At 42.6% G+C, this 15,568-nt stretch overlaps 1 protein-coding gene across 2 annotated transcripts in view; it reads right to left on the minus strand.

The window, feature by feature from the left end:
- The window catches only part of Fam168a (family with sequence similarity 168 member A), a 140,753-nt gene extending 129,724 nt beyond the window's left edge, over positions 1-11,029 (minus strand). The window contains exon 1 of one of the 2 annotated variants that reach the window (XM_052713677.1): positions 10,752-11,029. The gene's annotated coding sequence lies outside the window, so the exon portion shown is untranslated. The remainder of the gene's footprint in view (positions 1-10,751) is intronic. The other variant, XM_052713676.1, reaches the window with a different exon arrangement.
- Between the last annotated feature and the right edge of the window lie 4,539 nt (positions 11,030-15,568).

Here is a 15,568-nt window from a genome sequence, read left to right on the forward strand (position 1 = left end):
GTGAATTCACACACACTCACCCTAAAAAAAATTTTTTTTAAGACAGCCTGGAAAGGCATGGTGGATCATCCCTTAATCTTACCACTCAAGAGACAGAGGCAGATGGATCTCTGTGAGCTCCAAACCAGGCAGGCTAGAACAAAATCAAGCCCTCTCTAAAAAAAAAAAAAAAAAAAGAAAAGAAAAAAGATAAAAGATACCAGAAAACTTTACTATTTCTCATGAAAGCAAGCATACTCACTATTACCACCCACATATGTAACCACATAGCCAGAAGTAGCCACCTATAAGCCAAGAAAACCCTCATCAAAAAACTAACCTAACGCCTTTAATCCCAGCACTTGGGAGGCAGAGGCAGGCGGATCTTTGTGAGTTCGAGGCCAGCCTGGACTACCAAGTGAGTCCCAGGAAAGGCGCAAAGCTGCACAGAGAAACCCTGTCTCGAAAAACCAAAAAAAAAAAAAACAAAAAACTAACCTAAACTAGGTGGTGGTGGTGGTGGTGGTGGTGGTGGTGGTGGTGGTGGTGGTGGTGGTGGTGGTGGTGGTGTGTCCAGCACTCCGGAGGCAGAGACAGGTGGATCTCTGTGAGTTCAAGGCCAGCCTGGGCTACAGAACGAGATCCAGGACAGGCACCAAAACTACACAGAGAAACCCTGTCTCAAAAAAAAAGAAAAAAAAAGGGGCCTTCTACACCTAATTCTTTTGATCCTTCAACCCAAGGAAAACCGAGCTCTGGTCTCTTCTAGAGTACACAACATCTTGAAAACAAAGAGTCCTTTTCAGATGTCAAATATGCTGGCATCATGATCTTAAGACTCCCTAGTCTCAAGAATTCTGAGAAATAGCTGAGCAGTGGTGCTGCACATCTTTAATCCCAGCACCTGGGAAGCAGAGGCAGGCAGATCTCTGTGAGTTCAAGGCCAGCCTGGTCTACAGAGTGAGTTCTGGGACAGCCAGAGCTGTTACACAGAGAAACCCTGTCTCAAAAAACCAAATATATATATATATATATATATATATATATATATATATAGAGAGAGAGAGAGAGAGAGAGAGAGAGAGAGGAGAGACAGACAGAGAGACAGAGACAGAGAGAGACAGAGAGAGAATGAGAAATTTCTATTATTTGTAAATGACCCTAAAGGACTGTTACAGCAACAAGACAGACTAAGATACCAATACCTACCTATGCACACTGTCTACCTACAAGAAATCATAAACACTGGTCCAGAGTGTGATAGAGTGAATTTATTTAAACACTTTCTTGGATAATTCTGATAAACAACCAAGACATTATCTAAGTCGGTTCAGACTACTGATATAACAGTTTAAAACCAGGATGCTTTACATACAGGAATTTAAAAGAACAGAGGATTAAGCCGGTCAGTGGTGGCACACATCTTTTATCCCAACACTCAAGAGGCAGAGGCAGGCAGATCAAAGCCAGTTTGGTCTACAAAGAGAGTTCCAAGACAGTCAGGTCTACACAGAGGGACCCTGCCTCAAAAAAACAAAAACAAGAAAGAAAAAAATAAAAAGAAAGAAAAAAAAGAACAAAGGATTCATTAGGTTGTTTTGTTTTTCAGCAGTATTGGAGATCACACACAAGGCTTCACACATGCTAGACAAGGATTTCTCAGATGCCACCCAGAGGCTTTAGAACAATGCAGACCAAGTTGTTTTGTTTTATTTGAGACAGGGTTTCACTCTGTAGCTCTCATTGGCCTGGAACTCAGAGAGATCTGCCTGCCTCTGCCTCCTGAATGCTGGGATTAAATACATACATGCATACCATGACTATTGAAGACAGTTTTCAATACTAGCTTTTTTCTTACAAATATAAACTACCTAATTCCTATAGCCTAAACTGTTTGAGTCTTTAACAAGTGGGCACAATTCTTTATACAGTAGAAATGTGAGGATTAAACTATATATGGAAGACAGAAAACATCTACCATATTGCCCACAACAGATACTCAACAATCAGACTGTTTTGTCTACCTTTAGCCCCTACTTATCCTAAAGTCTAAGAAAAGCTACTCTTGAGTTTTGATCCCTTTATCCTTAAAGTGAAATAGTGCCACACAAGCAATGTATGTACTACAAATCCAGTAATAATTTAATAGTATTTGCAGAAGTATAAGTAGTACATTTACATATTTTATTTCTCTGTGTAGTTTTGTTGCTCTTGTAGATGACCCAGGTTCAGTTCTTAGCACCCACATGGTGGTTCACAACTATCTAAAATACCAGTACCAGATGATCCAACACCTTCTTTCTGACCTCTGCAGGCATAAACAAACACTAATATATATGTTATACTAATTTAAAAAAAATAATAAAATGGCCAGACAAGGTGAGGCACACCTTTAATCCCAGCACCTCGGAGGCAGAGGCAGGAGGATCTCTATGAGTTATAGACCAGCCTGTTCTATATAGTGAGTTACAGGACAGCCAGAGCTACATAGTAGAGACCTGCCTCAAAATAAAGCAATAATAACTAAATATTAATTAAAGACTTAAATTTTCCTAAAGTCAGTCAAGCACTATAACAGGGACATGCACTAGATGTTCTCTGGGTACAAAATAGGGGCACTTTGTTGTTATGACAACCTTAGCTGTTCTCAAAGATTTCTTAAGGAATATCATTTAATCCAAAAGGATGACCAAAAGGAGAAATGTCATAAGTAAAGTTATGAAACATCAACATAGCTCAGCAACTACACAGTGCTTGGTAGTCAGTACTATGAGTGATGAGAGATAACCCAGGAGTGTACACTATACTGCAGATAGGCACAGATCATAGATGCCCATATATGTTGTGTGAAGGAGCCAAGGGAGAGATTTAAACGAGAAAGTAACAAGAACATACCCTATAGATCTGTGTCTTGAGTAACCATATGAATGGTATGGTAATTCCCTTAAGTTAGGACAAAACAGAGAAGAGACCATTTTAACTGTTTGTGAGTAGGAAGTGTACAGAGATAGAGGTCAGAAGTAGACAGCAGCATGAGTTGTTCAGTATCAGGAGATACAGTATCAGGACATTGGAATGGCTATAACGGAGGTGGTAGAGAGAGGCCAGTGGTATGTGTAAGCTCAGGAAAGGAATCTGAGCTGGAGAAAGAGATTTGACAGTCATTAGCATATGGACAAGACTACTCACAGTATCAAAGAAGTCTAGTGAGCCAGGAAACCAACCCTAAAAAAATATAAACACTCATACACAGCAGATTAAAAAATTAAATAAATACAAAGAGAGATATCAACACATTAAAAAGCAGAAATAACAAACACTTTGTCATAACTGTCAGCTATTTTTACAATTCCAAAAAGTTTTTTCCTGAGAGACATGATGGCACACACCTGTAAAACCAGAACTTTAGAGGCTGAGGCAGAAGGAACACTGCAAATCTGAGGCCAGCTTGCTCGACGTGGTAATTTCCAAGCTAGCTCCTATCAGGCCTGATGACCTGAGTTCTATCCTTAAGACCCAAAAAGTGGAAGAAGAGAAAGATTCCCTCAAGTTGTACTGACTGCCACAGATACACCATGATATAAACACACTCAACACCTACACATGCGAACACACACATTTAACTAAATAAGTTTATTTAAAAAAAAAATTCTCACCAGTATGGTGACCATGATTTTAATCCCAGCACTCAGGAAGCAGAGGCAGGCAGATCTCTGTGAGTTCGAGACCAGCCTGGTCTATATACTGAGTTCCAGATCAGCCAGAGCTACATAGTGAAACTCTGTCTCAAAAGGGAAAAAAAAAAGTTCCCCTTATAGCTGGCCCTGCCCCTCATTGGGAGTGACAGCCCCAGCCCTCACTAGAACACAGGAGAGCTGGCCCAGATGGCATGGGCCTAGGAGAGCGGTCTCTGCTGTCCCTTCCCCCAGAGGGCAGTCCCTGTGGCCCAGAACCTACCAGCTCAGCTACCATCCAGACACACACATCCTGGGCCTTGGGTTGGCCCACCCTAACATCTACCCCATCGATGACCTGCTGGAGTCCACGGAGGGATTGGTCCTGCGAAACAATAACCGCAGGATCTCTATGACAACAGCAGGATGTCTGAGGAGTTTCGGTGAGGGTCCAGTGCTGACGGTGTGTGTCCCAGAGACCTGGAAGCAGACCAATGACTCACTGCAGTGAACATTTTGCGGGTGGGGCTGATTGGACAGAGGGGTATACCTCGTGACTCACTGAAGCTAACAATGCCACTAGAAAGAATAAAGAGGTGCTGGAAAGACAGAGGAGTGAGGTCGTCTTTATTTGCTTGTTTGTTTATTTGTTTTGTTTTTAATTAATTTGGGGTGGCACAATGTAAGGGTGAGGGGTGGATATGGAGGTTCTAGGAAGTGAACCAGATGGGGTGCATGATGTAAAATTCCCCAAGAATCAATAAAGAATTATGTTTTAAAAAATGTTTCCCCTGCTAAACAGAAAACCAAGAAGGGCAAAAAATTAAAACTAAATTTTTAAAAAAAGGAACAGTGAAAGCTTGGTCTGGATATAAAGTTCATCAGAGGGCTTGCCTTACATGAAACACCCTGGGTTCAATCCTCAGCACCAAAAAAAAAAAAGCAAAGTTTTTAGCTGGATATGGTGTGTACATGTTTACAATCCGAACAGTTAAGAGGTAGAAAATACTGAGTAATAAAAGAGCAGTCTCGAGAAACAATTCACAAGTAAAATAAAAATATCAGTAACAGCAGTGGCTACTATATTAAATGTCAACTATGTGTATCCACATTCCAGGTACTTTGTCCTTCTTTAATTCATTTATCAACCCAGAGAGTATTAATACCCTCTTCAATGTGTACAAATAGTCCTCACTCTATTACTTTCTGTAATTGTTACAGAAAACAAAAAGAGAAGCAGCTAATTTGTCTGGATAGTGGCAAAAACAACATATATTTCCCAGTTCAATAAATCCTTAATTCTTTCATTTTTAGCTCTCAAGCATACTTACTGTGGCACTGGGTCCTCAAAAGTTCACTTGGAAGAAATTCTCTAGTCCTTTTTCTAACCCACTGTAACTAACAACCTTTAAATTTCAAGGGAGAAACTAGGGAATAATCTTCATGTATGCCCCCATTCTACTGGAAGAACATTTAAGATAGACAATAAGTCTAACATGCTTTTTTTTTTTTTTTTTTTTTGGTTTTTCGAGACAGGGTTTCTCTGTGTAGCTTTGCGCCTTTCCTGGAACTCGCTTTGGAGACCAGGCTGGCCTTGAACTCACAGAGATCCGCCTGGCTCTGCCTCCCGAGTGCTGGGATTAAAGGCGTGCGCCACCACCGCCCGGCTCTAACATGCTTTTTATCACATGTAAGTACCTGATTTCAGTTTGGAAGATACGTTTATATAATCATTTACAATTTAAAAATATTTTCAGTTATTCTATCACTTGAGCCTAAGTTGATAGATAAGTAAAGTGAAGTTCTAATAGATCATCAATAAATATAGATTACAAATTTCTTGGACAAACATTTCCTCATTCAGGTTGCTAAGCTTCTGGTATGTGCAGCTGAGGATTTCCTATTTGTGGTACTCTGTATTTCAGATGGGAAATGGTCCCACACAATCAGGTAAGGGCCGAGGTACCAGGTAGGCTGCCTATCTGCATATGTATAAAAATATAACTAGAAGAGTAGACAGAGTAAGCCAGGAGTGTGGTGCATGCCTAACATCTACTAAGGCAGGAGGACCTCAAGTTTCAGACTAGCCAGAACTACACAGCAAGTTCATGTCACTTAAAATGGAGACACTGTCTCATTAAAAAAAAAAAAAAAAAGTTTGCCAAAACATGACAAGAAGCTTCAAATTAATATAGCAAGGAATTAGAACCTAGGACATCTAAATTCCTGCCAATGGAAGACTCCAAAACAGTGCTCTTTCAGAGCTCACACACGACTTCCACCACTACTACCTTGTCATTCTATTTCCAACTATGATTGGGTAACTGGATCATCCATACAGACAAATTTGCTTCCTCTAGCTACCTAGACTACCCATATGCTTTAGTGTCTGTATACATGCACAATAGAAAGTTTTTTGGGCACTGGGCTCAGTGTTTGAGTGCATAACCTGTGGGAAGCTCTGATCTGAAGGGAGAGAAGGAACAGGGCATTAAATGGTAAGGATGCACACTAATTTAGCCTTTTTACTTTTTTGTAATTTCCTATTTATTTCAAGTACATGTATTATTTTAACAATAGAAAAGATAAAGCTTTTTATAGTTTTTTATAGTTAAAAATAAAGGTAAGGCAGAAAAGAAAAAAAAAGAAAGGTTGGTTCACATAAAAATCAGGAAAGTTATTACTTCTAAGGGAGAAGGAAGAAGACAGATTTAATCAGGCAGGAGAGCAGCCTCCCAAGAGGCTTTAAAACACTAACCCCTGACTGGGGATGCAGTTCAATGGTAGAGAGCTTTGCCTAGCATGTTCAAGGTCCTAGATTTGATCTGGGGTGGAGGCAGGAAGCAAGGGTGACAAAAACAAAGACCTCTCTGATCCTGTAACTTGAATTCAGGAGGCTGAGGCAGAAGAATTGTTTTTGGGCTACATAGCAGGACACCATCTTTAAGTAACAAAAGCACTAGAAATCTCCTTTTTATAAAGTGAGGTAGTGAGTACACAGGTCTTCAACTTGGGTCGTTTTGGTTTGGTTTGTGACAGGGTTTCTCTGTGTAGCCCTGGCTGTCCTGGAACTCACTTTGTAAACCAGGGTGGCCCCAGACTCAGAGATCTGCCTGCTGCCACCTCCCAGAGTGCTGGGATTAAAGGTATGCACCACCATGCCTGACTCGACTGGTTATTCTTTAAATTGTGGATTTGTGTTAAATACACTTTTATACATATGAGTCATTTCATAATTTAAAAAGACATGGTCAGGGTTGGGGAGTCAGAATTCTAGGCAATAACCCACACTCTGCTACTTATTGACTGTATCCCTTTAAAAAAGCATTTTATTACTCTTAACAGCACAGTTGTTATTTGCTAGATTGTGAAGCTAACAGCTAACTTTTTTTGACATTTAATGAACTGCTTAAAGTACCTAAACTATAAACATACAAACTGTAGATTAATTGTGTTTTCAAAATAATATAACAGTAACTTTATAAACAAAAGAATGCCATAATACTAAGAATTCAGTGGCAGGGTAACAACCATTCACCATTCCAGCTTCTGCCCATCTCTCTATGATAATGAAAACTAATATTGGTTTAATATGCACTACATAACACATTGTGTTAAATGCTTTCTTAATGTATTCTGTTTAACCCACCAAACAAATGAGGTTAATTTTATTATCCTCACTTTACAGATAATCGCATTGTGCCCAAGGTCACATACTAGTAGTGAGCTTCAGAATCTACACGTTAGCCAACACATTCCCTTGCCTCACCTCGTCTGTCTCCTTTGACAACCTTCATAAAGTATGAATGTCTTGTTTTGCCATTTTAACCACAGTTAAACATACAACTCAAGATCTTCAATGTATTCACAATGTTGTGCAATAATTACCCCTAAGTAGAAAAAGGGTTTTATGACTTTACTGAAATCATTCCCCTTTCAAATACTGGAATCAGAATTGGGATTTGTTTTTTTGTTTGTTTGTTTGTTTGTTTCTGTTTTGTTTTGTTTTTTGGTTTATTCGAGACAGGGTTTCTCTGTGTAGCTTTGTGCCTTTCCTGGAACTCACTTGGGTAGCCCAGGCTTGTCTCGAACTCACAGAGATCCGCCTGCCTCTGCCTCCTGAGAGCTGGGATTAAAGGCGTGCGTCACCACTGCCCGGCTCAGAATTGGAATTTGAAGTCAAAACCCTTGACTCCTAAATTCACGGGCTCTTCATTTTCCCCAGGTTTCTGTCTACCAAACCCTCCACCAGTTCTCCACTTTTCACCCTACCTGCTTCACTACTGCATAGGTAACCATGACTATAGGAAAAACAAATCCACCAAGACAGTTCTCCCATTTTTGAGCTTCCAAAAACTGGGGCTTTAACATGAACAGCCCAACAGCAAATTCACAAAAGCAATGTCTGGACCCCAGAGTAAAATTATTAGAAGAAATGCTCTCATTGGTTAGATTACATTCTCACTGAATTACAGGCAACTGCTTAAGCTTGATTTTTTTTTTAATTAGAATACAGAAAGCATCCAAAAAACAAAAACAAACAAACAAAACAAAACAAAAAACCCTACACTTCCAATTCTAAGGATGTCTACCCCTATATCACTCCACCTATTTTGGGGGAAGAAAAAAAAATTTAAGACTCTATAAGGGCATTTTTATGTGTTCAATTATGAAACCCAAGTTTGTTTTGTAGTTGAACACTAAAGCTTTAACAAAAAAAATTTTTTTTAATTCCCATTGGTATCAATTTTAACTTCTTTCCATTTCTCCTCCTTTTCCCTCACACTGAGCTCTAATCAACAGCCACTTCAAGCTTAACATGTCATTGTTAATGCAATTAAACCCAGAAAACTGCTTCCCTAAAGCTGTTCTCTCTCTTTACACTCCCCTCCACCTTCCATCAAGCATTCTACCACAAGAATAAACTCATCTGTAAGCTTGAAATCAAATTTCTGATGAAATATATGGAGTTATTGTGTTCATAGTTAATGCAACGTGCCTACATCAACATCGTCCCCTTAAAAGTAATATATGGTTGTATATACTTCATTTATCCACACCTAACAAAATTCTGATCGCTCGAATTCCTTTAGAAAAAAATTCAATCTATAGAAACAGCCCAATTATTTTAAATCTTAACAAGTAATGTCAAAAGAATGAACAACTCCATCAGTACCAAACCATCTTGCCAATGAATATTTATTACATTTCCGTATTTCCTGTCTTCTCTCTGTTTACATAAAGTGGTAATGCCAAGACTCATCTCAAGATTATCAGTCTGCAATACAATGACGGGCCTAATTGCCTTGCAAACCAGGACACCAATAAATAGAGTCTTCAAGCAATCAATTTTATTGGGAGGAGGTGGGGCTTGTTAACCTCTTTCTGCATACACACACCTTGCCTGCCTAGAAAATAAATTCAGTCTTCGTATTTTTCAGTATCATTAATCAGTTCTCAAGCAAGAATGCACCCTTACCAACCTCAAGTTCATCAAAGTCCATTTAAATTACAAATTCCAGAACTAGTTTTCAGTGGGGGGGGGGGGGGATGAGAAGGCAGAGACAATTTCACCTTTTCCCACCTTTCCATTGAGAGTTAGTCCCCCCTACCCCCCAAGTTTCTCTTTATGACACAGGAACTGCCAGACACCCCCCTCTCTGTTAATTCTACCTTAAATGAAGGTTCTCTCAAAACTTTACCCTTGGGCTGTTATTTCCGGACAATACCAACATAAACCAAACAAAAAGGTCAAATTGACAGCGTAAGATATCCCCTAGGAGAATCTTTAATGTACCTGCTCTGTCTCCTGTGGAAGACCCTTCTAATGACCTTATTATTATTGTCTCTCACCAAAGCAACCATGGATGTAAGTGTTCTAACCCCTAAACCTCTAGTGTGTCTTGGAGGACATCCTTTCCTAAATGAGCCACCCCACTTCTTCCCAGTACTGCTCACTGGCCCTCTCCATCCTCTGTCCCAACAACCGTATCCAAAACGCTGGGTCTTTCATGTCTTAAATTTCCCCTCTGCCACCACACCACAGGTAACCAGCTCATCACAGACATTACTTCTGCAAAACGGGCAGAGAGACATTTTCTTTAAGACACCATCCCCTAACCTTGCTCACCATCTGCCAGTATTCTCTCAGCGAGTCCAGCTGAGGAAGTAGGCTTACATACCCTCTGCCTCCAACTTACGCCCGGGGGAGCCACCTTGCTCCCTCCAATGACTGTAAACTCACCCTAAATCCTTTTCCACTGTGCTCTCATCACCAATTTCAATCCCTGCCCTCCTATTTGGGGCCCAGCTTACAATACTCCCTCCTGTCAGCTTACCATCCTGTAGTTGGAAGTCTCATCCCTCCCAGCCCATATTCCAACCTCCAGCAGCCGACCCCAAGGAAACCCCAAATTCTACCTCTTCTGTTCTCTCCAAACCCAAGCTATTTCCTTAAGTATTCACAAATTCCACCATCCCCAGAAGACAACAGCCCACTTCAAGCTTAGGTCTCAACCCATGCCAAACCCCTCACCCCCAGCTCCTACCAGCTCCATCAGCTTTCCCCAGGTCCATCCCAAATCCCACCTTCCAGAATTAGCACTCCCCGGAGTCCCATCCAACGTTTAGATCCCACTCCGCATTTTAAAAGATCTCCTTAACCCCCACCCCAGCTCCGATCTCAAGCTGTCAACTGCTTCAGGCCAACCCCAAATCATCACCTTCATCCAGTCCCCTCCCCCATTAAAAGACATCCCACTCCAGTCTCACCTTCCACCTCGCCCCAAGACAATCCCCAATCCCACCTCGATACCCCACACACGCCATGCTCCTGTCCCAGGTCTGGTTATCCCTCCCTGTAGGGTCGCCCCCCCCCTCCCCCGCTACCCTCCCTTGACCTGCGGTGTCCCACCCTCACCCAACCCCCAGCCCGCGCTCGGACAAGTCTCCCCCACCAGCCCGCCGTTCCATCGCGGTCCACCTCGGTCCCCTCCCCCCCGGCCGGCGCGGGGGCCCCACGGCCCCCACCCTCATTCTCCCCGGCGCCACCAGCCCAAGCTCCACAGGAGCGGGCCGGGGGGCGGGGGGTCTCCTCACCGGAGAGCTGCTGCAAGCGAAAACCGCGGCGGCGGCGGCGGCAGCTGAGGCGACGGTGCCCTTGTCTTCTCCGGAGGCTACAGCGGCGACGCTCTCGTTCCCTCGTCCGTGTCCAGTAGGGTGGTGGATGGCGCGCAGGGACGGGAGCCTCCTCCTCCTCCTTCTCCTCAGCTACTCGGCTCTGAATCCTCTGCAGTAGCCGCGGAGAAACCCGACAGTGGGGGAAGGGGACGCTCGGCTGCAGGCAAGAGAGGAGGAGGCAGGGGGAGGGGGCGGGGGACCTCTGAGAAGGGCGGGGGAGGAGGAGCCCGCGCGCCGTCCCGACACGTCCCACAGCCTCAGAGCCCCTGGACTACAACTCCCGGCATGCTCTGCCGCGGCCCTGCGCGGCCTGCATCTTCCAACCGCGCGCCGGTCCTGGGGCCGCACCCTCTTGGGTCACAGACAATGGAATGAAGCCGACCGTCCACGGAAGACTTTTGTAAACTCAAAGACCGCTTGAGAGGGAAGTCGGATATTTCTGCAGCCTCATCTCCATGAAGAAAAACTCTCTTCGTCTCCAACCTATACAAACACTCGTTTCCGCCCAAGGGACTACACCTCCCAGCATGCCGCACACAGCTGCCCAGCCTCTCCTTCCGGACCCCTCTCAGACCCGGTACTACAGTTCCCAGGAGTGTGGTCCTTGCGAAATGCTGGGACATGCAGTTCTCAGTCCTTCCTCCATGTTAAGAAAAAGAAGTGAAAGAGAGGAAAAGGGGAAGGACTATTCCAGCCCACAGAGCTTGGGCCTAGATGGGCTACATCACCTGTAATTCTGTACTCTTCCTCGCCATCTCCGATGTCACTGTCTCTCCAGAATTAACGCAGCAGCTGCCTCACTGGCTTCCCTGCAAATTAAAGGACGATTCTGCAACTTAAATCCTCATGTAAAAAGGACATTTGTTTACATTTACATTACTTATAAGTATTTAGTTTGCAAAAATGATCGAAAATGTTAGAAAGAAATGACCAAGGTTATTAGAGGAGGTTGTTGAATAGGAGGTGGGGAGGATGTAGATACCCATCAATATGGGCTGATTCAATAAATGGTGATGCATACACACAACGTAGTGCTAAGCAGCCATTTAAAATGCTGATAAATGTCTTTAGACATGGAAGGCTCTTCACAATTTGCTCTCAGAGGGGCAAACTGATTACAAAAACAGCATGATTAGACAGGTTCAATTTATTTGAAGTTTAAGGATATAAAAGCATAACGGTTTCAGGAGAGAGATTCTTCAAAATGTTATCAGTGATTATCTTTGAAAAAGGATTGTTAGGTTTCAAGTTACTCTTATTTTATATTGCCTGAATTGCTATTTCCAAAAAATATTATCTCCAAATACAACAAGCTGTCTTTTCCACCTAGAAACTTTTCTTGGTTGCCGTTTTCCTGAATGGTGCTTTAGGACTGTGTGTTTTTCTGTAAACTCAGGAGATCCACTATTTAAAAAACAGTGGTTATGCACTGTTAGTTACTTCTCTGCTTGCTGAGACAAAATACCGCCGCCGCCACCCGGCTATATCTTAATTCTTATCCTGGTGGTTTCTAATCTGTGGGCCAGAGATCATTGTGCACAAGGTAAATGAACATAAGGGAGCACAATTATTGTAAAGGGTCCACAACACTCTACCTCACAAACCATTGTCTGTGAAATGAATAAAATGTATTTACACTTAAAAAATATTTTTCTGGGCTGGGGAGAGGGCTCAGCGGGTAAAGGCACTAGCTAGGCCAGCCTGACGCCCAAGTTTAATCCCCAGAACATACCACATAGCAAGCATGTGTGGTGGTGAGCACCTGTGAGCTCAGCCCTTAGGAAGCAGAGGTGGAAAACCACCGGGAAGCTCCTGAGCCCCTCGCCTGGAGTACGAGAGCACCGAGCACCCTAGCAGAAGCTAGAGAGACCTTGCCCCAAGAGGTGGAAGGAGAGAATTTACTCCCCAGGCTTTGGGGTTTCTTGTTTGTTTGGTTGGCTTTTTTGCTTTTGTTTTGTTTTTCCAGACAGGGTTTCCCCGTGAAGAAGAAAATATAAAATAAAAGCCAGGAGTAGTAGCACATGTATATGGTTCTAGCAGTTGGAAAGTGGAAACAAAAGAATCAGAGTTCAGGGTCAGCTTCAGCTACCTAGCAAGTTCAAGGCCAGCCTGTGCTACATGGACTCTGTCTCAAAAGAAAAACAATGAGATTTTATTTTTTTAACTGTTTATTATTATGCCTATGAGTGTTGTTTCCTGCATATGTATGTGCACCACATGTGGACCTGGTTCCCTTGGAAGTCAGAAGAGGGTGTCAGATCTGGAATGGGAGTTACAGACAATTGTGAGCTACCGTGTAGGCTCTGGGAATTGAACCCAGGTCTTCTGGAAGAACAAGCAGTGTTTTTAATCACTGAGCCATCATTCCAGCCCCAAGACTTTTTTTTTCTCTATTTTCTAAAAACAAGTAAGACTGAGCATGGTGGCTGGTGCCTTTAATCCCAGCACTCAGGAGGCAGAGGCAGGCGAATCTCTGACTTCGAGGCCAGCCTGGTCTACAGAGTGAGTTCCAGGTCAGCCAGGGCTACAACAGAGAAACCCTGTCTCAAAAAACAAAGCAAAGTAGATAAGTGGATTCCTCAAACTGCTCGTTTTTTCTTTATTGATTTTTATTGATTATTGTTTCAACAATTATGATATTTCTTTGTTAGTAATTATTTCCATCAAGTCTACCTTTCCCTTTGTGCAATTTCAGCCACTATTGGCTTTTATATTGTGTTGATTATTCCTACGAAAAGGAATTTTCCCGGGGGCCAGCTTTGCCGTGTTCAGTGTTATTGACAAAGACAGGACCATTCAGTCTGCTTTTCCAGCCATAGTAAATTGTACCACGTGGAGCTTTAGCACTGTCAGTTTTATTTTTATGTAGATTATTTCTACCATATAGAATCTTTCTCCAGACCTATGACAACAAACTCAGAGTCAAAATGACACTGTCCGAACACTAACCTTTGCCTGTCACCTTCTGATTTGTGCTCTGTAGTGAATTTGTCCTCGTCATGGGATGGGCTCTTTGCACCTATCTCAAAACGTCTCTGGAAGCCTTGGAACAAGTATGAGATTTGTTTCTAAAACTGCTCTGGGGACTGTACAGATGGCAGCTTGGTGGAAAGGTGTTTACCAGTCGTGCTCAAGGATCTGAGTTTGAAAAAAGGAACAAAAAAAAATGTCTCTAAGGCCAGGTATGGTGGTACCACACACATGGGAGGTGGAGTCATAAGACTAGAAATTCAAAGGTCAACCCCAGCCTAAACTGCATGAAACCCTATAATAATAATAATAATAATAATAATAATAATAATAAATACTATTATTATTATTAGTTACTTTGGAAACATAAGAAAATAGACATTAAAGATTACATTAGAAGAACTGATCTTTATTAATGAGCCAATGGCTGTTTTAGTGTCTAAATCTGTTATTTTATCAAATCCTTCAGTCTGTGCTTCCTCAGATATGCCTTTTAAAAAATAAACTGTGTGTGTGTGTGTGTGTGTGTGTGTGTGTGTGTGTGTGTGTGAGAGAGAGAGAGAGAGAGAGAGAGAGAGAAGGTATGTACACATGAAGTGCAAATACCCACAGAAGCCAGAAGAAGGAGCCCCAGCTCCCCTGGAGACACAGGCAGTTGTGAGCCACCTCTCTTGGCTACTGGGAACTGAACTCTGGTCCTCTGAAAGAGCAGCAGATGCTCTACACCACTGAGTCGTCTCTCCAGTTCCTCATATCCCCATTTTATAGTAGAGAAAATCAAGACCAAAAGCAAGAAAGGGATTGGCTGAGCTGCAATTTAAAACACGCCAGTTTTGATCTTCAGCTAGTGCAATTTGACTGATTATGACTTCCTAAATTACCTCATTTCATTTATAAAATTTGGCAGTCGGGCGGTGGTGGCGCACGCCTTTAATCCCAGCACTCGGGAGGCAGAGCCAGGCGGATCTCTGTGAGTTCAAGGCCAGCCTGGGCTACCAAGTGAGTTCCAGGAAAGGCGCAAAGCTACACAGAGAAACCCTGTCTCGAAAAACAAAACAAACAAACAAAAAATTTGGCAATAATCTTTTTGGAGAGATAAACATTATTTTTCAGTACGTTTTGTTTTTTGAGACAGAGTTTCTCTGTGTAACAGTCTTGGCTGTCCTGGAACTCACTCTGTAGGCCAGGCTGGCCTTGAACTCACAGAGATTCTCCTGCCTCTGCTTCCCAAGTGCTAGGATCAAAGGCATGTACCACCACAGCCTGGCTAATATTTTAGTTTTTAAAAAATTAAGGAGGCTAGTCAAGAGAAAACACATGGATATAAAGAAAATGCTCTGAAAGAGCTTCTTGTTAGCAAATAGAGACAAAAGCATGAAAATATTTATAAGTGACCCAATACTGGGAAGCAGAAAACTGCCATTTATGTTGAAGGCTGTTACATGAACCTGCTAAACCAGCTTGCCAGACTGTTAGGGAGTAAATAACACACCACTGACATTCAGTGCGTGCATAGCAAATACCCATTCTAATATTTCATTCCAACAGTCAATGGTAAGTGAATAAAACTATATCCTATTCATCCTTCAGGACCTGAACCAGCTTCAATAAGCCTCTCCTGACCTGCTTGGTTAGGAGTCTGCTCTGGGCTCCCACAGCTGGTTCACACTCTTCACCATCTACCCTCTTTCCTCAATGACAAGGCCCAAGAGCATCTGATTCAGCCCTGTGACCTAGAAGTCAAGCTAGCTCAGGGCTTCTTGCAA

The sequence above is a fragment of the Peromyscus californicus genome, unplaced genomic scaffold (assembly GCF_007827085.1).
Source record: "Peromyscus californicus insignis strain IS unplaced genomic scaffold, ASM782708v3 Scaffold_4__1_contigs__length_199733344, whole genome shotgun sequence".
NCBI classification, from domain to species: Eukaryota; Metazoa; Chordata; class Mammalia; order Rodentia; family Cricetidae; genus Peromyscus; species Peromyscus californicus.